The sequence below is a fragment of the Heterodontus francisci genome, unplaced genomic scaffold (assembly GCF_036365525.1).
Source record: "Heterodontus francisci isolate sHetFra1 unplaced genomic scaffold, sHetFra1.hap1 HAP1_SCAFFOLD_86, whole genome shotgun sequence".
In the NCBI taxonomy this organism is placed as follows: Eukaryota; Metazoa; Chordata; class Chondrichthyes; order Heterodontiformes; family Heterodontidae; genus Heterodontus; species Heterodontus francisci.
The window spans coordinates 2,592,945-2,617,069 of record NW_027141093.1 but is presented as its reverse complement, the minus strand read 5'-3'; the positions used below and the strand labels follow the sequence as shown (position 1 = coordinate 2,617,069).

The 24,125-nt window shown below is 47.2% G+C and overlaps 1 non-coding gene and 1 pseudogene across 1 annotated transcript; both read left to right on the top strand.

Moving 5' to 3' along the window:
- The first annotated feature begins 407 nt into the window (after positions 1–407).
- On the top strand, positions 408–490 carry trnal-cag (transfer RNA leucine (anticodon CAG)). Its single transcript has one exon. It is a non-coding gene; the product is annotated as a tRNA-Leu (tRNA).
- Positions 491–23,418: 22,928 nt separating this feature from the next.
- Positions 23,419–23,562, top strand: LOC137362026 (U2 spliceosomal RNA; annotated as a pseudogene).
- Positions 23,563–24,125: the final 563 nt, after the last annotated feature.

The window sequence follows — 24,125 nt, the reverse complement described above, 5'->3', positions numbered from 1 at the left end:
GGATATTAGGCAGCACCCCGCCCTGAGCGATGGTTACCCCTCCCAGAAGCTTGATGAGCTCCTCGTCGTTGCGGACGGCCAGCTGCAGGTGTCTGGGGAAGATGCTGCTCTTCTTGTTGTACCGGGCCGCGCTCATGGCCAGCTCGAGGATTTCAGCGGTCAGATACTCGAGCACAGCAGCCAGATAGACCGGGACTCTGGCACCCACACGCTGAGCATAGTTACCCTTTCTCAGGAGTCGGTGAACCCGGCCCACCGGGATCTGCAGTCCTGCCCGGGAGGAGTGAGACTTGGCCTTGGCCCGAGCTTTCCCGCCAGTCTTTCCTCTTCCAGACATTTCCAAATTCTCACAAATACTTTCACAAAGAATGAATAATTTCCTTAGCATTGATAGCGTTCTGCAGGTAGTCAGGATGGCCGAGCGGTGTAAGGCGCTGCGTTCAGGTCGCAGTCTCCATTGGAGACGTGGGTTCGAATGCCACTTTTCACAAGTTGTGTTTTTAACTGCACTGGAGGCGTTTGGGAGCAGCGGTGAAGAGCAAAGAGAAAGCAGGAAAGAACATGGACAAGCAAAATAACAATGGACCCAAAGATGTTGCAACAAAACATTGGCGGACGAGGCAACGAAGCAAACAGCAGGGCACACAAAAGATCAAAAATGTAACCTTTGTATCGGGGTGGAAGATGTTGCCATATATCCTTAATGAATACTTTGCTGTTTTCCCGAATGAAAGTGTGATGCAGATATTGTTATTAAGGAGGAGGAGTGTGAAGTATTGGACGTGATAACTTAACGAGAGAGGAAGTCTTAATGGGATGAGCATCCTTGAATGTGGATAAATCATCAGGACCAGATGAAATGTCCCCCAGGCTGTTGAAAGAAGCCAGGGAAGAAATAGTGGAAGGTCTGACCATCATTTTCCAATCCCTCACTGGATACAGGTTTGGTGCCAGAGGATTGGAGGTCTTGTAACGTTGCAATAAAAGCAAAATACGAGGCAGATCAAGCATGGCTGATCCTTTCGAGTAGAGAAACAGGGCTGAATTCCCTGAACAAGTGCTACAGCTTTCAGAATAGAAGGAGCCTATACAAACCTGATGGGTTCCACTTAAACAAAAGAGCTGGAGGTGTTGACAGTCAGAACAGGTAAAATGTGGAGGACTGTTTGAAGCAGATGCTGTGTGGTTACTGTAGTTGTACTATGGAGTTATTTCAAGGAGGTGATTCTGAATGTAATGGATCAACGTGGACCCATCCAAGGCAAAGGTTCTAAGCTTCCCTGTGGTCCAGCCTGGTTGAATGGAACTGAAGCAAACAAATCATCCAGAAGAGGAAATGATATGTAAGGCCATGAAAGCACAGAATTCATCTGGATGCAACACCAGATGGTATGGCAAGAGTGTAAAACAGCAACAGACTGGTGAATAAAACTTTCCCATTGAATGAGACAAGAGAAAAGTAGGGTAATAATAGTGTCAGGTGAGTTGTGACACTATTCACATTCCACCTTGATCTGAATAGGACTGTTGAAGGGAGTGATTGAGAAGAATAGAGGAGAAATGAAAAGAAAGGAGAAATAAACAAAAGGTCTTTTGATTTTAGAATGCTTGTTTTTGGAAATGACAGACTGTAAAGTGTGCGTGTCAGAAGATATAGAGCGAAGTTGGGTATGACAAGATCACAGGAAAGTTGTGCCCTGAGACAAGGTGCGTGTTGACAGGAAAGCTGCTTTCTTTTGCACAAAATGTAATTTATTCATATAATTTGTGCAATTACATTGCAAAGCAGTTCAAATTTAATATTACATAAGGTACAATGCAGATCAGTTTCCTTAAATAATGTACATGATGTATGTCACTATCCCTGCCTGCACAGGTTATATTTACAGTATTTACATTACACATCTAACATTCTCTGGTGCAAACAGCCCGATGGGTTTTACACAGGTTCCAGCCCCTCACTGCACTATGGCCGACTAGGGCCTCAGACTGCAGCCTTTCCCCATTGAGTCTCCCTGGTGGCTTCCCCAAGCTTTAATGCCGTCCCACAGCACATAGTCTTGGACGTTGCAATGTGCCAGTCTGCAACACTCGGTCATGGACAGCTCTTTGCACTGGAATACCTGTCCCACGGCCGGGCTCGTTCTCAATAGAGATCATTTCAAATGAACATTTCCTAAATCCGTGCTTTCTCTCTCGCAATAAAGAGAACAGGATGTCGAGCAGATTCAGTGTGAGACAATAACACTGCCGGGTAAAGGCCGCTTTCCAACTCCAATCTTAACACAGGAGATTCCCCAAACAGCTGCAGTAAGGTGCTGTAAACTGCTGGAAGCGGATGTGTGTGGAAATGTTGATATTACTGAGGAGGTTTCTTGTTATGGAATGGACTGTGTTTTGGTGGGAATATTACTGAGTGTTAGTTGCATCGGGACCATATTTAAAAGCTCCGGCTTTCTGGAAAGCCTTGACTATGAAGGCCGAGTCTGGAAGGGTTTGTGTGGAGAGCTGGGTTTCGGTTCGACTGTTGATAAAGGGTTTGAAATTGGCAGCCCGGAGGAAACTGGAGGTGGAGCTGAAAGATGAGGGCCGTTCTCTCTCTGTCTGTCACTCTGGGTGTCTCCTCCATCTAGCTCTCTGTTTAATCTTCACTCTTGTCTCCTCCCCTCCCTGCTCTCACTCTTCCTTTCTCAGCCAGGTCCGGGTGGCCTGCATAAAAAGGAGCCTGACGGAATCAGTCTCTTTTATTGTGAACTGATTTGAGGCAAGAATCAACATGTCTGGCAGTAAACAAGAGTATGCTCCAGGCTGGCAGCATGTGAGAATCCATGAGGAAAGGCATCATCACCCTCATCGACAAGCGGAAGGGGGAGAGGACAGAAATCAGAAATTGGTGGCCCAATTTCTGCTTAATGCTGTCTGCAAGATTCTGTCAAAAGTCATAGCCAGTCGATTCAAGTCTGCTCTGGAGTTGGTGATTCACCCTGATCAGACCGATACTATACCAGGCAGGACAATCTCTGATAGCTTTGCGCTACTCAGGGATATGATCACCGATGTCCGGGACAGGAGGGTGGATACCTGCCTCATCAGCCTGGACCAGGAGAAGGCTTTTGACAGGATATCGCACACTTACATGATGGATGTGCATTCCAAAATGGGGTTTGGGGAGGGAATCTGCAATTGGATCAAACTACTCAACACAAACATCAGCAGTGCACTCTATCAACGGGTGGGAATCAGAAAGTTTCCCGATCCAATCTGGAGTCAGGCAGGGCTGTCTTCTCTCCCCTGTCTTGTTTGTTTGCAGTATTGAACCCTTTGCTGAGTCTATTGGGAAGAATGCGAGCATCAGAGGGGTGACAATCCCAGGCAGCGGAGGCACTCAGGTTAAAACCTCCCTGTACATGGATGACGTCGCCGTTTTATGCTCGGATCCACTGTCTGTGCACAGACTGATGAGCACCTGCGACCAGCTCGAACTGGCCTTGGGAGCCAATGTTAAACACGGCAAGAGCGAGGCCATGTTCTTTGGGAACTCGGCTGACCGATCCTTTGGCCCCTTCACCGTTAGGTCAGACTACCTGAAGGTGCTGGGGATATGGTTTGGAAGGGCTGGGACGTGCACCAAAACCTGGAAGGAACGAGTAGCCAGGGTACAACATAAGCTGAGCAGCGATCTCTCTCCATTATGGGTAAGAACCTGGTCATCAGGTGCGAGGCGCTCACATTGCTGTATGTGGTGCAGGTCTGGCCCATACCGCATTCCTGCGCTGTGGCGATCACCTGAGCCATTTTCCGCTTTATCTGGGGATCCAAAATGGTCCGAGTCCAGAGGGACACGATGTTCAAACCTCTGGATAAGGGCGGGAAAAATGTACCCAACGTCGCCCTCATCCTTATGGCTACCTTTGTGTGCGGCTGCATCAAGCTGTGTGTCGATCCCCAGTTTGCAAACTTCAAGTGTCACTTCGTGCTGAGGTTCTATCTGTCCCCGGTGTTGCAAAGGATGGGACTGGTCATATTGCTGCGGAATGCTCCATCCAGTTGGACTGTGCCATCCTACCTATCCTTCATGGAAAAGTTTCTGTGGAAAAACACCTTTGACCACCAATCCATCAGGCAGTGGTCTGCACGGAATATCCTCAAGGCACGACGGGAAAAGGAGATGGTGGATCCTGTCGGATGGTCCCCTGAGCAGAAGTCCAAAGTCATTTGGCAGAATGCCTCATCACCAGAACTTTCAAACAAGCACCAAGATGTAGCCTGGCTGATGATGAGAAGAGCCCTCCCCGTCAGATCCTTCCTGCACACCTGAAGTCTCACCCCATCCACACGCGGCCATCGAGGTGGCTGTGGTGGAAAAGAGATGTTGCCCACCTCTTTCTGGAATGTGTCTTTGCAAAGCACGTGTGGAAAGAGATGCAGTGGTTCTTGTCGAGGTTCATCCCAAGCAGCTCTGTAACACAGGAGTCTGTGCTCGATGGGCTGTTCCCAGGGCTGCACACCGAGATAAACTATCAATTCGTTGAAAGACGCTCTTTGGTCTTCCCGAAACTTGCTGGTCTTCCAGTGCAAAGAGTTGTCCATGACCGAATGTTGCAGACTGACACATTCCAAGGTCCAGGACTACGTGCTGAGGGACGCACTAAAACTTGGGGCAGCCGCAGCAAAAGTTCAATGGGGAAAGACCTCTGTGTAAGGTCCCCTCACCAAGCTGAACTGAGGGGCCGGATCCATGGGAAACCACTCGAACTGTAGCCAGAAAATATTTGTTTGCTGTAAAATGTACATGGCATGACAATGAAATGGAAGGGTTGTGAGGCAACTCACTCCTGTATTGAAGGAAACTGATCTCCTTTGCACTCTTTGTATTGTTTGCCTTGGTGCTTTTTGGAACTGTTTTGTAATGTATTTTTTTTTTTTTACAGATTTTTATGAATAAAGTATATTTTGGAAGTTAATAAAAGAAAGTCTGGCAGAGGTAAAGGAGGGAAAGGACTGGGCAAAGGCGGAGCAAAGCGGCACCGCAAAGTGCTCACTGATCATATCCAGGGCATCACCAAACCAGCAGTCCGCCGCCTGGCTCACCGTGGCGGGGTCAAGCGGATCTCGGGTTTGATCTATGAGGAGACTCGCGGGGTGTTGAAGGTTTTCCTGGTGAATGTGATCAGGGATGCGGTCACCTGCACTGAACACGCCAAGCGCAAGAAGGTCACTGCCATGGATGTGGTGTACGCTCTGAAACGGCAGGGCCGCACTCTCTACGACTTCATCGGCTGAACAATTCGAACCTTTCCAGCAAACAAACAAAGGCTCTTCGAAGAGCCACCCACCGCCTCACAGAGAGAGCAGTGACCTGGAAACGGGAGCTGGGATCGGCTGTTTAGAACTGTCTGGAATAAATCTGTGCTGTGTTCGACATACAAAACTAGAATCCCCAAATTTGACATTTCAGTTGCAGCAAGGATGTGCAGTGGATTTGATTTTCTAAACGGGCTGTGGAAACAGTGCCCGAGGCTCTGCAGTTCGTTATGTCCCCCGTCGACACATGCCATCAGTGAAAAGCCACATCACTCATGCGGCACGGTGGCGCAGTGGTTGGCACCGCAGCCTCACCGCTTCAGCAACGTGGGTTCAATTCTAGGTACTGCCTGTGTCGAATTTACAAGTTCTCCCTGTGTCTGCGTGGGTTTCTTCCGGGTGCTCCGGTTGCCTCCCACATGCCAAAGAGTTTGCAGGTTGATTGGTAAATTTGCCGTTAGAAATTGCCCCTAGTATAGGTAGGTGGCAGGGAAAAAATGAAGGGACAGGTGGAGATGTGGTAGGAATATAGAATTAGTGTAGGATTAGTATAAAATGGGTGGTTGATTGTCGGCACAGAGTTGGTGGGTCAAAGGGCCTGTTTCAGTGCTGTATCTCTGAACTAAAACTAAACTCCTCCAGAATCACTCATTGTTTTCGTAGAATTTCAAAATGATTTCGCTGAAATGAGGGAATCCGGGAGTTTTGCAGTAGCCATCACTGGAACCAGACCCACTTGTGATGTTATTTCTCCCGAGACGGTGTTTCCTGCACTGTAACTGACAGGGTTTGTGAAACTGATCCGTTTCAGCTCAATCATTCAGGGACCTGGAATTCCCGCAGTTTGAGCCCGCGCTCACTTCTGATTGGTCACCCTCTTCCCATTCGCATGTCTTAACCAATTGCTGAGCCTCGAATTAGAAAATACAGCAAATCATTGTCTTAATTGTCGTCCTGGCAGAAAGTTTGAATTCAAAAAAGCCGCCAATTTCAGTGTTGGGCAGAATCGAATGACTCAACGAATCTCAATAACGAATTGGCAGCACATTTTACACTTACCCCGATTTTTCTTTCCATCGATTGGTGTGCTAATTCACTCGAGTGCATTTGCTAATACTAACTGTAATCCTCAGATCCATTTAACATTTCAGTAATCCTATTAAATACAAAAGGAATTTTATGATTGAATTTCCATTGGAAGATAGTGAATTAGCACCCCGATCGATGGAAAGGAAAATCGGGCAGAGGATAAAATGTGCTGCCAATTCGTTATTGTGATTTGTTTATATAACTGACCAGGACTGACTTCACCCGAACGCAGCTACTAGCTCCCACCCCACTGACCGCTCTCCCCCCTCTGCAACTCGCTTTCTCCCCCTCCTCCCGACTGGCGAAATTCCGCACTCTGGCTGTTCGCTCTCTGCTCCCCCACCCCGCCACCCTGTCCCAGCCCAGCCCACAGCTGCTAGCTCTGGCCGTGACACTCGCTCCCAAATTTCTTCACCAGGCGCCACCTGCAGAAGCAGGAGGTCCGCAAGGGGTAACGGGGCGACGCAGGAGTGAGTGGCTGAGAGGAGGGAAGCGGCCCGGCCTGGAGCGAGTGGCCAGAGACTGGGGTGGTGCGAAGCGAGGAACAACTGGCCAGGGGAGTGGGGGGGGTGGGGAAGCATCGAGCTCTGCAGCGAGCGGCTGAGGGGGGGATTCGTCGAGGCCTGGAGTGAGTTGCCGAGGGGGGAAAGCTACAGCTTCAAAATCTCCCATTCAGCCACTTCCTCCAGCCAAGTGGTGGGGGGATGGGGTGGTTAGATACCCAATGACGCTTTATCAAGCATGCACGAAGATGGATTTGTTGCGGAAATGTGATGACGTTGGCGCTGCAAAATGACATCATCCCGTGCACGTGCCACTCAGTCCTGGCAAGATGTCAAAAATCACTGTGATTTTTTGGTCTTTTCAGTGCACTCCTCTTTCTTTCGTTGCCTCTTGCTCTAATGTATTGAAGAAACATCTTTGGGTCCATCTTCATTTTACTTGCCAATATTCTTCCATGTTCTCCCTTCACCGCTGCTCCCAAATCCCTCCAGTTCAGTCAAAACACAACTTGGCAGAAGTGGGATTTGAACACACGCTTCCAGAAAACACTACGACCTGAACACAGCCCCTTCGATCAATCGGCCATACTAACTGCTTCATTCTTCAGACAAAAGCTGAGAAATTATCCATTCTTTGTGAAAGTATTTGTGCGATTGTGGAAATGTCTGGAAGAGGAAAGACCGGCAGGAAAGCTCGGTCCAAGGCCAAGTCTCGCTCATCCCGGGCTGGACTGCAGTTCCTGGTGGGCCATGATCACAGGCTCCTGAGAAAGGACAACTATGCTGAGCGTGTGGGTGCTGGAGCCCCGGTCTATCTGGCTCCTGTGCTCGAGTATCTGAACGCTGAAATCCTCGAGCTGGCCGGTAATGCGGCCCGGGACAACAAGAAGACCCGCATCATTCCCAGACACCTGCAGCTGGCCGTCCGCAACAACGATAAGCTCATCAAGCTGCTGGGAGACGTGACCATCGCTCTGGGCGGGGTGCTGCCTCATATCCAGGCCTTGCTGCTGCCCAAGAAAACCAGCGCTCAGAGCTCCCAGAAAAAGTAAAGCGGCCGAAATGACATCTAATAAACCAAAGGCTCTTTTCAGAGCCACCCACAGTCTCTGTGAAAGGGCTGGTTACTGTCAGGAGGGAGTCAGTGATGGAGTTATTGTAACAGTGGATTGACCTGTTGCACATCTGTCCAGCTGTGTTTTTTAATTTGCTCTGTTTTTCTGCTCACACATCTCCCCCTCTAGTTAAGTGAAGAACTGAACTGCAGGGTGTAGAATCAACAATTCCCAGGAGCGGGAGGTGAGATTGTGCTGAGCAGCAATGAGCCTCCAGTAATGCTGCTTTCTAAATTCCAGATCAGCTCTCAGTCCAACAGGCCTTTTGCATTTTAAATATCACAACAGAGCTGAGCGGGGGCGAGCGCAGTCTCAGCTGCACCGAGTCTCAGGGGCTCTGAGGACCCCAATCAGAGCCGCCAGGCCTGGCGGGCGTGCAGCAAGGACCCGGGGGAGGGAGGGTGCACCGTTAAAGTGATGGTGCAGCACCTCCCCCATCCTCGCCGCCACTTCCCGGTTTCTTCTCCGATTTATCTCAACATTAAGAAGACTCTTTTGCTCAGGACTACACTGGTTTTAAAGTAAGACCCAACTTTGTCTCTGAAAGTGATGAATAGCAGCAACAAAAGCAGAATCCAACCCCTGCAGTTACATGTGAACTTGCTGATGTTGCAGCAGATTGGATGACTGAGTGAATCCCTTCCCACACACATGGCAGGGGAACGGCCTCTCCCCAGAGTGAGTGTGTTGGTGTTTCAGCAGATCATTACTGCTTTTAAAGCTCTTCTCACAGTCAGGACATTGAAAAGGTCTCTGATCAGTGTGAACAAGTTGATGTTCAGTGAGGTTGGATGACTGAGTGAATCCCTTCCCACACACGGAGCAGGTGAATGATCTCTCCCCAGTGTAAACTCACTGGTGTTTCAGCAGGTTGACTCTGGCTGGGTTCAGTTCTACACTCACTGGTTCCTCTCTCTCTCTTCCCCTGAAGGTGCTGATTCTGACTGTATGTACGTGCTCTCTCCCCCTCCGACCCTCCCTGTCCAATGTAGTATCTCCCAGTTTTGGTGATGTGCTCTCCCTGACCTGTCTCCATTTCTCCTTCTTCTGCAGACTTGCCCTGACTGTCACTATTTCATAGAATCATACAGCACACAAGGAGGCCAATCGGTCTTTTGTGCCTGTGCTGAATCTGTGAAAAAAATGATGCAATTAGTCCAACCCCCTGTCTATTTCCCCATAGTCCTGGAGAAATTCACTTTGAAATATTTGTCCAATTCCTTTATGAAAGTTATAATTGAATCTGTTTCCAGCACCCTGTCAGACAATTCATTCCAAATCCGAATCAGTTACTGGGCAAAAAGATCTCTCCTCACCTCCCCTTGACATTTTTGGCCAACAATCCCAGCTTCACCACAATGTCCAGAGAACTGAAACCCCTCATCTCTGGTATCATTCTCGTAAATTTCCTCCGAACTGTCTCAAAAGCTTTGATGTCCTTTGTGAAACCTGGTGCCCAGAACTGGACACATTACTGCAGCTGAGATCGAGCCAGCGACGCCCACATCCCACGAACGGATAAAAAAACGCTCCCTGCCAAATCCCCAATTCTTATCCATTTACAGACGCCCCTTGCCCAGTCCCCAAATCTTATTCATTTAGAGACGCTCCCTGCCCAATCCCCAATTCCTATCCATTTACAGACGCTCTCTGACCAATTGACCTTGCTGGCGGGCAGTTTCGGGAAGCCTCACAGGGAAAAGCTTCACCGCCACCCGCAGGGACACAAACGGGATTGTTCCATCCTATTGTGGCCTTGACGCCCTGCTCCAGCTGTGTGCACCCGCTCCGGGCGCGGTCTCCCTGCACTTTGTGAATAGACCGCTCCAGATGGAGCTCAGCCACTACCGCGCCTGCTCCTGATCAGAGACAAGGCAAATTCTGGAGCTCAGAGCATTCTGGGCACCACAACTGTCATTAATGCCAATCTCTGACATGATAATCAGGTTTTATTTCCTACATTTCATTTCCTGGTATGTTAGTGCGTGTTTTCTTTTGTACCTGTCAGTGCCTGGGAGGAGAGAGTCAGCTTCACTTTGTCGCCGTGAATTTCTGGTGTGAGAATGTGGGTTTTTACTCTGTATGTTTCAGTTTTTGGTTTGTGACTGTTTCTGCTATTGCTATGTGAGTTAACTTTGTGGAAAGAGATGCAATGGTTTTTGTCGATGTTCATCCCAAGCAGCTCTGTAACACAGGAGTCTGTGCTCTACGGGCTATTCCCAGGGATGCACACGGAGAAAAACATCAACTGCTGCTGGAGGACTATCAATTCGGTGAAAGACGCCCTTTGGTCTGCCCGAAACTGGCTGGTCTTCCAGCGAAAAGAGTTGTCCACCACCGAATGTTGCAGACTGGCACATTCCAAGGTCCAGGACTACATGCTGAGGGACGCACCAAAGCTTGGAGCAGCCGCAGCAAAGGCTCAATGGGAAAGACCACAGTGTAAGGTCCCCCCACCAAGCTGAACTGAGGGGCTGGATCCATGGGAAATCCCTCGAACTGTATCGGAGAAAATTTGTGTGCTGTAAATGTAAAAATGTATATGGCATGACAATGAAATGGAAGGGTTGTGAGGCAACTCATGATTGTACAGAAGGTAACTGATCACCTTTGCACTGTTTGTATTTTTTGACTTGATGCTGTTTTAAACTGTTTGGGAATGTAATTTTTACAGATTTTTATGAATAAAGTATATTTTGGAAATTAAAAAAAAGTGAGTTTCACCACATATCTTTCAACAACTTGTATGTGAACACCAGCTTTTGTCCAGATCTATCAGTTTCTGATATGGAGCCATAGAGTTATACAGCACAGAAACAGGCCCTTCAGCCCATTGTGTCTGTGATGGCCATCAAGCACCTAACTATTCTAATCCCATTTTCCAGTATTTGGCCTGTAGCCTTGTATGCTATAGCATTTCAAGTGCTCATCTAAATACTTCTTAAATGTTGTGAGGGTTCCGGCCTCTACCACCTCTTCAGGGAGTGCGTTCCAGATTCCAACCACCCTCTGGGTAATTTTTGTTTCCTCAAATCCCATATAAACCTCCTGCCCATTACCTTAAATCTATGCCACCTGGTTATTGACCCCTGCGCTAAGGTAAAATGTTTCTTCCCATCGAACCCATAAATGCCCCTCATAATGTTGTAAACCTCAATCTTATCTCCCCTCAGCCTTCTCTGCTCTAAGGAAAACAACGCTAGCCTTTTCAGTCTCTCTTCATAGCTGAAATGCTCCAGCCCAGGCAACATCCTGGTGAATCTCTTCTGCACCCTCTCCAGTGCAATCACATCCTTCCTATATTGTGGTGCCCAGAACAGTACACAGTACTCCAGCTGTGGCCTAACTAGCATTTTATACAGCTCCGTCATAATCTCCCTGCTCTTATATTCTCTGCCTCGGACGATCTATATTGGCCTGTAATCGAAGGCTTTCCTCCTCACTATTTATGACACCACTAATTTTCGTGTCATGTGTGAGAAAGGGTTTGATTCTATCCCTATCAGTAACCGTTACATGCATGTGTTTTTAATCTGCACCCCCTCTGTTTTATTCTCTGTACTTGTCAGCCTCTTGTAGGTGAGTCTGTGTTTTGCTCTTTATCTCTCAGTCTTCGAAGTATGAGCCTGGGTTTGTACCTAATTTTCTTTGTACCTTGCAGGATGGATATTGAAGAGAGGTTTTTACACATTAACTGCCAAATCCTGATAAGTGATTTTTGGGTTTCACACAGTATCTGTCAGTTTCTTGTCCAGGACTGTTGGTTTTACTCTGTCCCTGGCATTTGCTGGTTTGTTGGTGTGGGGTTTACACTGCACCTGTCAGTTTCTCATACGTGAGTGTTGGTTTCACTTTGTATAGAATCATAGATCACAGAATACTTACAGCACAAAAGGAGGTGTTCAGCTCATCGTGCTTGTGCTGCCTCTCTGCACAAGCAACTCAGCTCATGCCACATCCTCATGTATTCCATGAAAACCTGATTTTTTTTTCCCTTCAGATAATTATCATATATCCTTTTGAAAGCTATGGTTGATTCTTCCTCCGTCACACTCTCAGGCAGTACATATCAGATCTTAACCATTTGCTGCATAAAAACGGTTTTTCCTCATGTTGCCTTTGGTTATTTTCCCATTCGCCTGAAATCGGTGTCCTCTGCTTACTCAGCCATGAGTAACATTTCCCATTGATTTCTCAGCACTGATGGATTGTGAGGTGGGAGACAGCCAGAAGTCCCACTGAGCCGCACTGACTCCCAGCTGAAAAAAAAAAATGAGATAAAGTTCAATCTTTCACAGCGAGATGCTGCAGAGAGTTAAGAGTCCCGAATGAAAGAGAGCGTTTCTCATACTGTTGTTGAATTTCATTTCAAACACTCCTTGTACTCTCTGCTAATGAAGCCTAAAAAATGGAAAAACTAAATGGCGCTCAAACTCACAACCCTGAGATTAAAAGTCCCATGATCGACAGACTGAAGTGAATATGCCACTTCTACTGTACCTCTGTTTGGATGGATGCAACTGTATGCTCCAATGCAAGGGCAGCTTTCAAATCCTCCCATGGGTCCACACGTCAGACTAAGTTCCATGTTGTAAACTAAAGCAAAGGAAATCTGCTCACTTCCAAAACTAACAGCAAATTGAAGCTGATTACGATCAACATCATCAGAGGTCAGAACTACCTGGTGAAAGAAGACACCCTGAAGAAGATTCCACAATTATTCAAAGGCATCGACAAAGTGAAAAACAAGAAAATCGATGAGTCAATCCAAGCTAAACAGAAACACTGAAGAATTCCATTCCAGACCAGAACACAATTAGAGGCATTTTTTGTATTCAAAGCTGGGCATTAGTATTTAATAGTTGATATATAATTTTGAATATATTTGAATTTCTTGATTCATTTGGCACTGCTGAACATGAAGCGGTCTTAAATCATTTAATTTTTTTTTTGTAAAATCTGACTTACCAGATTAAAATATGAGATCAAGGGAGAAATTTCAAAGATTACTGGACCAGTAATCCAGAGGCCTGAACTCAAGATCCAGTGACAGCCAGGACGTCAAGGTGGGAAACACTCCGCACTAGTCTGCAGTGAGCGTTTCCATCGAAGGTAGAGCACAATCTCTTTAATATAAGAATGTATATTTTATAATAATTAATCACTCAAGAACTTCCTGGTCTCTGCATCTCAGCTGCTCTCTGGATAAACTTGCAGAAAGTATTTCAACCTGAAAAGCAGGAGTCTAGGGAATGTAAAATGATATTTTCTCCCCTTCGGGCAATATTTTAATCAGTGCAGTGTGGGACAACCTGACTGGGCACAACTCCATGACTTTCTCTTCAACCAGTGACCTAACAATCACTAACTTCTATGGTAACAATCTTCAGCTCATCACTTCCGGTACGTAGCTCTAATCTTAATGTCCATTTGAACAACCTTTCAAGTCCAGTTACAGTTTTTGTTGCCTTACCTGCACAAGCTTAAAAAGTGAAAAACGGAAGCAAGTTTAACTGAACATTCTGGTGGTCAGTTCGGGCACGGGAAAAAAATGAAAGGACTCGGACCAGGTCGGATGTGGTGCTGTCAGGCTTGGGTCGGGTTTCATTTGCCGACCCGAGCAGACCTTTAGTTACTGTTGCAACCTTATATTCCCACTTGACAATCTGTATATTTTGTTCATTTCAATTTTGTCGACAAGCTCTTTGAATCCAGTTCCCCGGTCCTCAAGCAGGCTCAGTTTGGAAATCGATTCCGCTTTCTGGAAGGCTGAAAGCAATCGATGACCAAAACTAAAAATGGCAACAGAGAAGGGCTAATCTGGGCTTTGAACCCAGGACCTCTCACATATTAATCACTTATGCACCCAAAGCGAGAATCATTCCCCTAGACCAACAAGCCGCCGTTGGCAAGGCTTTTATTCGCTCCTGTGGAATTTCACTGGCACCCACAGCCGATCATGCATTTTTTTCAGATCAAAACAATATCCTACAAAGCTGAAATAAAAACAGAAAGTGCTGGAAATACTCAGCAACTCTGACAGCATCTGTGGAGAGAGAAACAGAGTTAACATTTCAGGGTTTTCACCTTTTGTTTGAGCCATCTTTTCAGACTGCTTCTGTCCATCCAATCTCACTTTTTACTCGATCCACATTCTAAGGGTGGTGCAGTGGTGAGCACTGTCGACTTCACAACTTCAATGACCCCGATTCAGTTCTGTATACCGCCTGTGTGGAGTTTGCAAGTTGTTTATGTGGGCTTCCACCAGGTCCTCTGGTTTCCTCCCACAATGAAAGACTTGCGGATTGATAGATAAATTGACTGTTGTAAATTGGCCCAAGGGTAGGTGATCGGACAAATGTGGGGATGTGGTAGGGAATTCTAGGTTAACATAGGATTAGTATAAATGGGTGTTTGATGGTCAGTGCAGACTCAGTGGGCCAAAGGGCCTATATAAGTGCTGTATATCTCTGTTCCCATTCTCTAAGCAAATGCATTTTTCATGAATTCCTCATTTCTTTTATTAACGACAATTTTATATTTCCGGCCCTTGCTTCATACGATACCACAAGTGGAATCATGTTTCCATCAACCCGATCAAACCCCTTCACTCTTTCCTCATATTGCAATGTTTCTTGAACCCTGACAGACTGTGGAGTTTCTGCTGCTTGATTGCAGTTCTTGCTTCCCGCCAGTAGATGTCACCTCACTCCAATATCGTGAAGTTTACAAATTTGAGAGAGACACAACAGGAAAGAATTGTTCACATTATAGTGAATGTGTGGGATTTAGAAATACTAGGAGTGGAGACGAGTTATTATTGAATTTGTCAAACCAAACATATGTTATAATGTTGTGTTAAATCTGTCACTCTGTTGTCTTGATTCTGAGAGTGACATAGACTCATCGAGTCATTGGGTCATTTGTGGGATAGAAGGAGGCCATTTGCCCCATCGAGTACAGGCCAGCTCTCCATGGAGCGATCCAGTCAGTCCCACTCGTCGGCTCGATCCCCCTAGCCCTATAAATTTATTTCCTTCAAATGCCCATCGAAATTCCTTTTGTAACCAACGATTGTCTCCACTTCCTCCGCCCTCGGGGGCAGCGAGTAACAGACCATTTCCAACCACTGTGTAAAAAAGTTCTTCCGCACCTTCCCCCTGCATCTCTTGTCCAAAACCTTCAATCTAAATCCCCTAGTCCTTGCACCAATAGTTAATGGGAACAATTTTTCCTTGCCAACTTATCTAAAACTGTCATAGCCTTCGACACCTCTATCAATTCTCCCCTCAATCTCCTTTGATACAGGCAGAAAAAAACCCTGTTTTTCTAACCTAACCTTGAAACTAAAACCCTCCATCCCTGGAACTATTCTGGTAAATCTCCTCTGCATCCTCTTAAGAATCCGCACATCCTTTCTAAAGATTGGTGAGCAGAACTGGACGCAACACTCCAGTTGGGGCCAAACCAGAGTTCAGCATAACAACCCTGCTTTTGGACTCAATGTCTCTATTTACAAAGCCCAAGATCCCACATGCTTTGCTAATCACTCTCGCAAAATGTCTTGCCAACTTCAAAGAATGATGGACATGTACTCCAGGTCCCTCTATTCCAGCACACTCTTCAGAACTGTGCTATTAAGTATATATTGCCTCTTCCTATTCCTTCTGCTAAAATGCATCACCTCACACTTGTCACTATTAAATTCCATCTGCCACCTGTCTGCCCATCCTACTAGCCGATAACTATCCTGTTTCAGGCAGTTCATTTTCCAAGATCCAAGTCATTAATCTGCATTAAAAAAGCAGTGGTTCTAGCACTGACCCTTGGGGAACACCACTGTCGACTATCCTCCGGTCTGACCAAGAAACATTTAATATGACTCGCTGTTTTCTGTCCTTAAACCAATTTACCATCCAAATGGACACTGACCCTCCTAATCCATGAACCACCCTTTTATGTGGTACTTTATAAAATGCTTTCGTAAAATCCATATAAACAACATCCACTGCATTCCCTTCATCAACGTTCTCAGATAGTTTATCAAAAAATGCAGTTAGATTCATCAAGCATGAACTTCCATTGATAAATCCATGCCCACTCTCCTTAATTAACTCAAACCTCATTGATAAATCCATGCCCACTCTCCTTAATTAACTCAAACCTCTCCAAATGACTTGATTTTTTCCCTGACCTGTTGGTCTCGTGCTGACAGCAAGCTCACCACAGAGCATGTATTTGGCAATGTGACTGTCATTCATTTGGCCCAGTCAACAGAGCCGCCTCTGACTCAAGAGGGCAAACATGCTGCGGATCCCTGCACGCTGGTGTACTTCCTCATTCAGCACTCTGTCCTGCCAGGAGATGCCCAATATCCATCTGAGGCAGTGGAGGTGGAAGCTGTTCAGCTGCTTTTCTTGGCTTGTATAAGTTGTTGATGCTTCTCTACTATAAAGGAGGGCGCTGAGAACACAAGCCTGGTACACGCGGAGCTTTGTATTTTCGGTCAGTTTGCTGTCGGTTCAAACCCGTCTTCTCAACTTTGACATGACAGCTGCAGCATTGGCAATCCTGGTGCTGATTTCAGTATCAAGCGACAGATTGCTGGTGATTGTTGATCCAAGGTATGTGAAGCTGTTGACAACCTCCAAAGTGATGTTGTCAATGTTGATGGAAAGTGGAGTCTCTACGTCCAAGACTCGACGTCCAAGTGGAGTTTTGCCAAGATGAACTGCTTGTCGTCAGCTCTGATTTACAGATGAACACCCCCATCTGAGTCACTGAAAGTGTTCAATAGCAGCATGGAGAAGAATGCACCAATTTTAAAGGATGTGATAGCTAGACAGTTAGAAAATAATGATATGATTTGGCAGAGTCAACATGGATTTATTAAAAGTAAACAGGTTTGAAAAAACCTGTTGAGTTTTTTGAGGATGTTACCTGTCGAACAGATAAAGGAGAACCAGTGGATGCTTTGGTAATGTCCCACACAGGAGGTGAGTAAACAAAATTAGAGCACATAGGATTGGGGATAATATACTGGGATGGATTGAGAATTGTTTAACAGACCGAAAACAGAGAGCAGGAATAACGGGTCCTCCTCAGGATGGCAGGCTGTTACTATTGGGGTATTGCAAGGATCAGTGTTGGAGCCACAGCTGTTAACAACCGAAATAAATTATTTGGATGTAGGGATTAAATGTAATATTTCCAAGTTTACAGATGACACAAAGCTCGGTGAAGTGTGAGCTGTGAGAAGGATGCAGAGAGGCTTCCAGGGAACCTGGAGAGGCTAAGTGAATGGGAAAGAACATGGCAGATGGAAAAAAATGTGAATAAGTGTGAAGTTATCCACTTTGGTGGAATAAACAGAAAGGCAGAGTATTTCTTAAATGGTGAGAGTTTGGGAAGTGTTGGTGTCCAAAGGGACCTGGGTGTCCTTGTTCCTGAGACACTAAAAGCTCTTGTGCAGGTGCAGCAATCAATTAGGAAGGCAAATAGTATGTTGGCCTTCACACGATGGTCGAGGGGTCTTGAGTACGGGAGTAAAGATGTCTTGTTGCAATTGTATAGAGCCTTGGTGAAACCGCGCTGGAGTATTGTGTATAGTTTGGTCTCCTCATCTAATCAAGTGTTGGAGAAAATCCAGATTGTGCCCAATTGTTGAACAAATTCTCCGGACTCAGACGTTGAGAACAAACACTTTATTGCATGATTTCAAGGGAAATAACACCTTACCTAAATGCTGTCCAGCACTACTCCCAAAGAGCTACAGATCGCCGTGGACTTATATAGTATAAAAAAGTTGGAGCTAACAATTTCACAATAAGATAAGCACCCACTAGACTGCCTACGTAACGGTGCACCATGCAGGGTCCGAGGTCAGCGAAACATCAGTTTCAACAATAACAAGCTAGTTCCTTAATTCAATGCCCACTCCAGACACCGTATCTGACCGTAACGTCTGATTGTGGTTAGCTGCTCTGTCTACAATTTATGACCGTTGGTTGTGGTTAGATTAGCTACAAGCTGTCTCCTGCTTTTCTGCTTCTGCAAAGTAAGTAATAATTAGCAAAGCTAAGAAAATTTCTCCAACAGGAAGGATATGCTTGCCATAGAGAGAGTGAAACAGAGGGTCAGCAGACTAATCCATGGGATGGTGGGATTGTCTTATGAGGAAACTGGGCCTATATTCCTTAAAGTTTCGAAGAATGAGAGGTGATCTCATTGAAACTGATAAAATTCTTATAGGGCGTGACAGTGTGGACGTAGATAGGATGTTTGCCCTGGTTGGTGAGTCTAATGTCAGGGGACCAAGTCTCAGAATAAGGAGTAGGCCATTTAAAACTGAGATAGAGTTGAATTTCTACACTCAGACGGTGGTGAATCATTGGAATTCTCTACCCCAGAGAGCTGTGGCAGTTCAATCATTGAGCATGTTCAAGACAGAAATTGTTAGAAATCTTGATACTCATGACATCAAGGGATATGGGGATAGCACGGGAAAGGGGCGTTGAGGCAGATGACCAGCCATGATCGAATTGAATGGCAGAACAGGTTCGACGGGCTGAATGGCCTTCTCCGATGTTCCTCTGTTCCTAAGAGAGGTGACGCCAGCGTGCAGCCCTGCTTTACCCCACTGCTGATCTTGAAAGTGTCTGATGTTGCTCCATTGGAACGGATGGAACTGTGCATGTTCTCGTGGAAAGAAGAGATGATGCCCAAGAGTTAAGGAGGGTAGCCGAGTTTCCATCGCAGTTTGAAGAGTCCGTCTCTGCTGACAAGATCAAAGGCCTTGGTGATGTTCATGGACGTCTGTGTGGCTCTGTGGCGCAATGGATAGCGTGTTGGAATTCTAAATAATGATAAAATGAAGCATTCAAAGGTTGTGGGCTCAAATCCCACCTGAGTCAGGATTTTGGACCAGAGACAGAAGAGCATGACGGAACAGAGAGTAAACAAGTGTGTCAAAAGCACCGACTCAGAGACAGAGCAAGAGAGAGAGGAGCACAGCAGGAGTGACATCACAATGGAGAGTGAGAGCAGGGAAACAGAGAGCCGCTGGGGTGAGTTGACAGGATTTGGTTCTTGCTTCGGTGCAGTGGAAGGAGCTGTTTGGTGAGGATCTGGTAAGCTATGACATCACAGGCAAGCAGGTAGTTGATTGGTTTGGAAGAAGCTGCATGTTTGATGAGAATCTGGCAAGTGATTAAGGTCCATTTTCGTCCGAATGTTTAAAATAGTAAACAAACTAGTCGTAAGCTTAATAAAATAAACAACTGAATAAAATAATTAAGTAGTTAATTGAAACACGTTCAGGATGACAGGACAGGTGATGTGTCACAGTTGCAGCATGTGGGAGCTCCTGGATGCCAGTGTGATCCAGGGCAATCACATCTGCAGTAAGTGTTATTCTCAATTGCTGCAAATGTAAAACTGTAATTGACATGACAATGGTGAAACGGAAGGGTTGGGAAGAAACTCATGACAGTATTGAAGGAAACTGATCTCCCTTGCGATGTTTGTATTTTTTGGTGCTGTTTGGAAACTATTTGGCAATGTAATTTTTACAGATTTTTATGAATAAAGTATATTTTGGAAATAAAAAAAGTGTTTAAGGCTCAAAGAGCCTGCATGAAAAAATCAGGAAGGGGTTTCTGAGCCCAACTAACGTGAAACTGCTTGCGCACACGATGTGTATGCAGGAACATCCCGAAGGACTGGGACGAGCGAGGACAAATGGTATGGGAAGCAACAACTAATTTTTAGAAAAAAATGGGTGTAAGAATTGCATCCATTAATGTGCGGAGCATTAAATCCACTACGCGATGTGTTTCAACCTTGGATTACCTTGCCAAGGTCAAAGCTGACCGACTGTTTCTGCTGGAGTGTGGAATACCACACCTCAGCACCTACAGGCAGTGGTCGCGATGGTGGTCCCACGGGCCATCGATCTGGTCGGGGGGTAATGACTGCCGTTCCGCCGGCCTGGGTATTCTGCTGCGGGGAGGTAACTTCACAATCTCCGAAGTTAAGGAGGTGGTGGGCGGTCGCCTCATCGTAGCAGACGTGATGTACAACAACGCTCCGCTCCGGTTGATCAACGTGTACGCACCGGTACAACGCAGCGAGCGGCTGACCGTTTTCCAGCAGCTCCCACTGCTGCTGGCGACGTCCAGGCCGGTCATCCTAGGCGCTGACTTCAACTGCATCATCGATGCGGCTGGACGATCCGACAGTGACGACAGCAAACTGGACGCTACGTCCAGATTCCTAATAGAAACACTTAAAGATGCCAAACTGCACGACGCCTTCAGTAAGCCTGCAGACGGAGCGCAGCGCAGATACACATGGTCAAGATCGGACGGGTCTGCCCGTTCCAGGATTGACTTCCTGTTTGTGTCCCGTGCTGTCACAGTGGGATCCACCGACGTCAAGCCGTCCTCTTACTGGCCGACTGTCACTGACAGGACGACCAGCGGGTTGGCAGAGGGACGTGGAAGCTCAATGCTACACTGCTGACCCCAGAGAACGTTGAGGAACTCGAAAGGGATTACAAAGGTTGGAGGACCGTGCAACCCCTCTTTGAGTCTCCAGTTCACTGGTGGGAAGCGATCAAGGAGAACATCAAGAGGTTCTTCATCCACAAAGGTGTTCAGAGGGCGAGAGAGAGACAGAGGGAAATGTCCCGACTCCAGAAAATTATGCAAAATCTACTCCTTTTGCAGTCAATGGGGCTCGAGGTCAAAGAGGACTTCCAAGAGGTGAAGAGCCAGCAGGCCTCGCTCTTTGCCAAGGAGGCTTCCAAGATCATCTTCCGGTCCAGAGTCCGCTCCATCGAGCAGGATGAGACGTGCTCGCGTTACTTCTTCCAAAAGGTACACAGAAAGAGCTCTGTTATCAGCAGCCTGAAGGAAGAAGATGGCTTGGTAACGTCTTCGCAGTCCGACATACTAAGGATCAGCAAATCCTTTTCTGCTGGGCTGTATGACGCAAAGCAAACAGACAGCAGAAGATCCCAGTCCTTCCTGTCATCTATCACAGAGGTCTCAGATGACAGCAGGAGGGAGAGATTGGACAAGCCGTTAACTCTGGACGAGCTGACAAAGGCCGTCGAGTCCTTCGAGACGAGTAAAACACCCGGGAGCGACGGCTTCCCGGTCGAGTTGTACTCGGCCCTGTGGGACTGGGTCGGCCCGGACCAGCTGGAAGTATACGAGACTATGCTCCTGGCCGGCAGCATGTCAGAATCCATGAGGAAAGGCATCATCACCCTCATTTACAAGCAGAAGGGGGAGAGGGCAGAAATCAGAAATTGGCGGCCCATCTCACTGCTTAATGTTGATCACAAGATTCTGTCCAAAGTCATAGCCAGACGAGTCAAGTCTGCTCTGGAGTTGGTGATTCACCCCGATCAGACCTGTACTGTACCCGGCAGGAAGATCTCTGATAGTCTCGCGCTACTCAGTGATTCGATCGCCTGCGCACGGGACAGGAGGGTGGACACCTGCCTCATCAGCCTGGACCAGGAGAAGGCTTTTGACAGGATATCGCACACCTACATGATGGACGTGCTTTCCAAAATGGGGTTTTGGGAGTGAATCTGCAATTGGATCCAACTACTCTGCACAAACATCAGTAGCGCAGTTTCTATCAACGGGTGGCAATCGGAAAGTTTCCCGATCAAATCTGGAGTCAGACAGGGCTGTCCTCTCTCCCCGGTCTTGTTTGTCTGCTGTATTGAACCCTTTGCTGAGTCTATTAGGAAGGATGCGAGCATCGGAGGGGTGACAATCTCAGGCAGCGGAGGCACTCAGGTTAAAACCTCCCTGTACATGAATGACGTCGCCGTCGTCTGCTCGAATCCGCTGTGGTGCGCAGACTGATGAGCATCTGCGACCAGTTCGAACTGACCTCGGGAGCCAAAGTTAACCACGGCAAGAGCGAGGCCATGTTCTTTGGGAACTGGGCTGACCGATCCTTTGTCCCCTTCATCGTCAGGTCAGATTACCTGAAGGTGCTGGGGATATGGTTCGGAAGGGCCGGGGCGTGCACCAAAACATGGGAGGAGCGAGTAGCCAAGGTACGACAAAAGTTGGGCATGTGGGGGCAGCGATCTCTCACCATTGTGGGTAAGAACCTGGTCATCAGGTGCGAGGCGCTCACGTTGTTGCTGTACGTGGCGCAGGTCAGGCCCATACCCCACTCCTGCGCCGTGGCAGTCATCCGAGCCATTTTCCACTTCATCTGGGGATCTAAAATGGACAGGGTCCGGAGGGACACGATGTTCAAATCTCTGGACAAGGGCGGGAAAAATGTACCCAACGTGGCCCTCATCCTGAAGACCACCTTCGTGTGCGGCTGCATCAAGCTGTGTGTAGACCTCCAGTACGCAAACTCCAAGTGTCACTACGTGCTGAGGTTCTATCTGTCCCCGGTGTTGCGAAGGATGGGCTTGGCCACATTGCCGCGGAACGCTTCATGCAGTTGGGCCATGCCGTACCACCTATCCTTCGTGGAGCAGTTTCTGCAGGAAAACACCTTTGACCACTGGTCCGTCAGGCAGTGGTCTGCACGGAATGTCCTCAAGGCCCTACGGGAAAAGGAGATGGTGGATCCTGTCAGATGGTTCCCCGAGCAGACCCTCAAAGTCATTTGGCGGAATGCCTCATCAGCAGAACTTTCAAACAAGCACCAAGATGTAGCTTGGCTTGTGGTGAGAAGGGCCCTTCCCGTCAGATCCTTCATGCACACCCGAAGTCTCGCCCCCTCCGCACAGTGCCCCCACGTTGGCTGTGGTGGGGAAGAAACGGTCGCCCACCTCCTCCTGGAATGTGTCTTTGCAAAGCAGGTGTGGAAAGAGATGCAGTGGTTTTTGTCAAGGTTCATCCCAAGCAGCTCTGTAACACAGGAGTCTGTGCTCTACGGGCAGTTCCCAGGGACGCACACCGAGACAAACATCAACTGCTGCTGGAGGACTATCAATTCGGCGAAAGACGCCCTTTGGTCTGCCCGAAACGTGCTGGTCGTCCAGTGCAAAGACTTGTCCACCACTGAATGTTGCAGACTGGCACATTCCAAGGTCCAGGACTCCGTGCTGAGGCACGCACTAAAGCTTGGGGCAGCCGCAGCAAAGGCTCAATGGGGAAAGACGACAGTGTAAGGTCCCCCCACCAAGCTGAACTGAGGGGCTGGATCCATGGGAAACCCCTCGAACTGTATCGTTGATATTTTCATTTGCTGTAAATATGAAACTGTAATTGGCATTACAAGAGTGAAATGGAAGGGTTGTGAAGAAACTCATGATCGTATTGAAGGAAACTGATCTCCCTTGCAATGTTTGTATTTTTTGGTGCTGTTTGAAACTGTCTGGCATTGTAAATTTTGCAGATTTTTATGAATAAAGTATATTTTGGAAATAAAAATAAAAGATATCTGTTCTTATCAGTTTAATATCTGATGCGTCCCCTATCTGGGGATCAAATATTAAATTGATTTTTGGGACAGGGAAATGGAACAGGGGCTTGCCCCGTCCACTCCATGCATCCACCTGGTAAAAAAAAAATTAACAAAAAAGTTTGCGGCTCAAAGAGTGAGATAAAAGGAATGTAGTGGTAGTAGGAGACAGCATAGTAAGGTGGATTGACTCTGTTCTCTGCAGCAAAGAGCAAGAGTCCAGACGGCTGTGTTGCATGCCGGTGCCAGGATTCAGGACGTCTGCTCAGGGCTGGAGAGAAACATGCAATGGGAGGGGGAGGAGCCAGTTGTCGTGGTCCATGTCGGTACCAACGACATAGGCAGGACAAGGATAGAGGTTCTGCATAGTCAGTATGAGGAACGAGGCAGCAAATTAAGTAGGAGAACCTCAAAGGTCATCATCTCTGGATTATTACCTGAGCCATGTGCAAATTGGCATCGGACAAATAAGATTAGAAAAATTAATGCGTGGCTCAAAGACTGGTGTGGTAGTAGTGGGTTCTGGTTCGTGGGGCATTGGCACCAGTACTGGGGAAAGAGATGGCTGTACCATTGGGACGGTCTGCACCTGAACCGTGCTGGGACCGGTGTTCCAGCGAGCCACATAACTAGGGATGTAGAGAAAGTTTGAAACTGA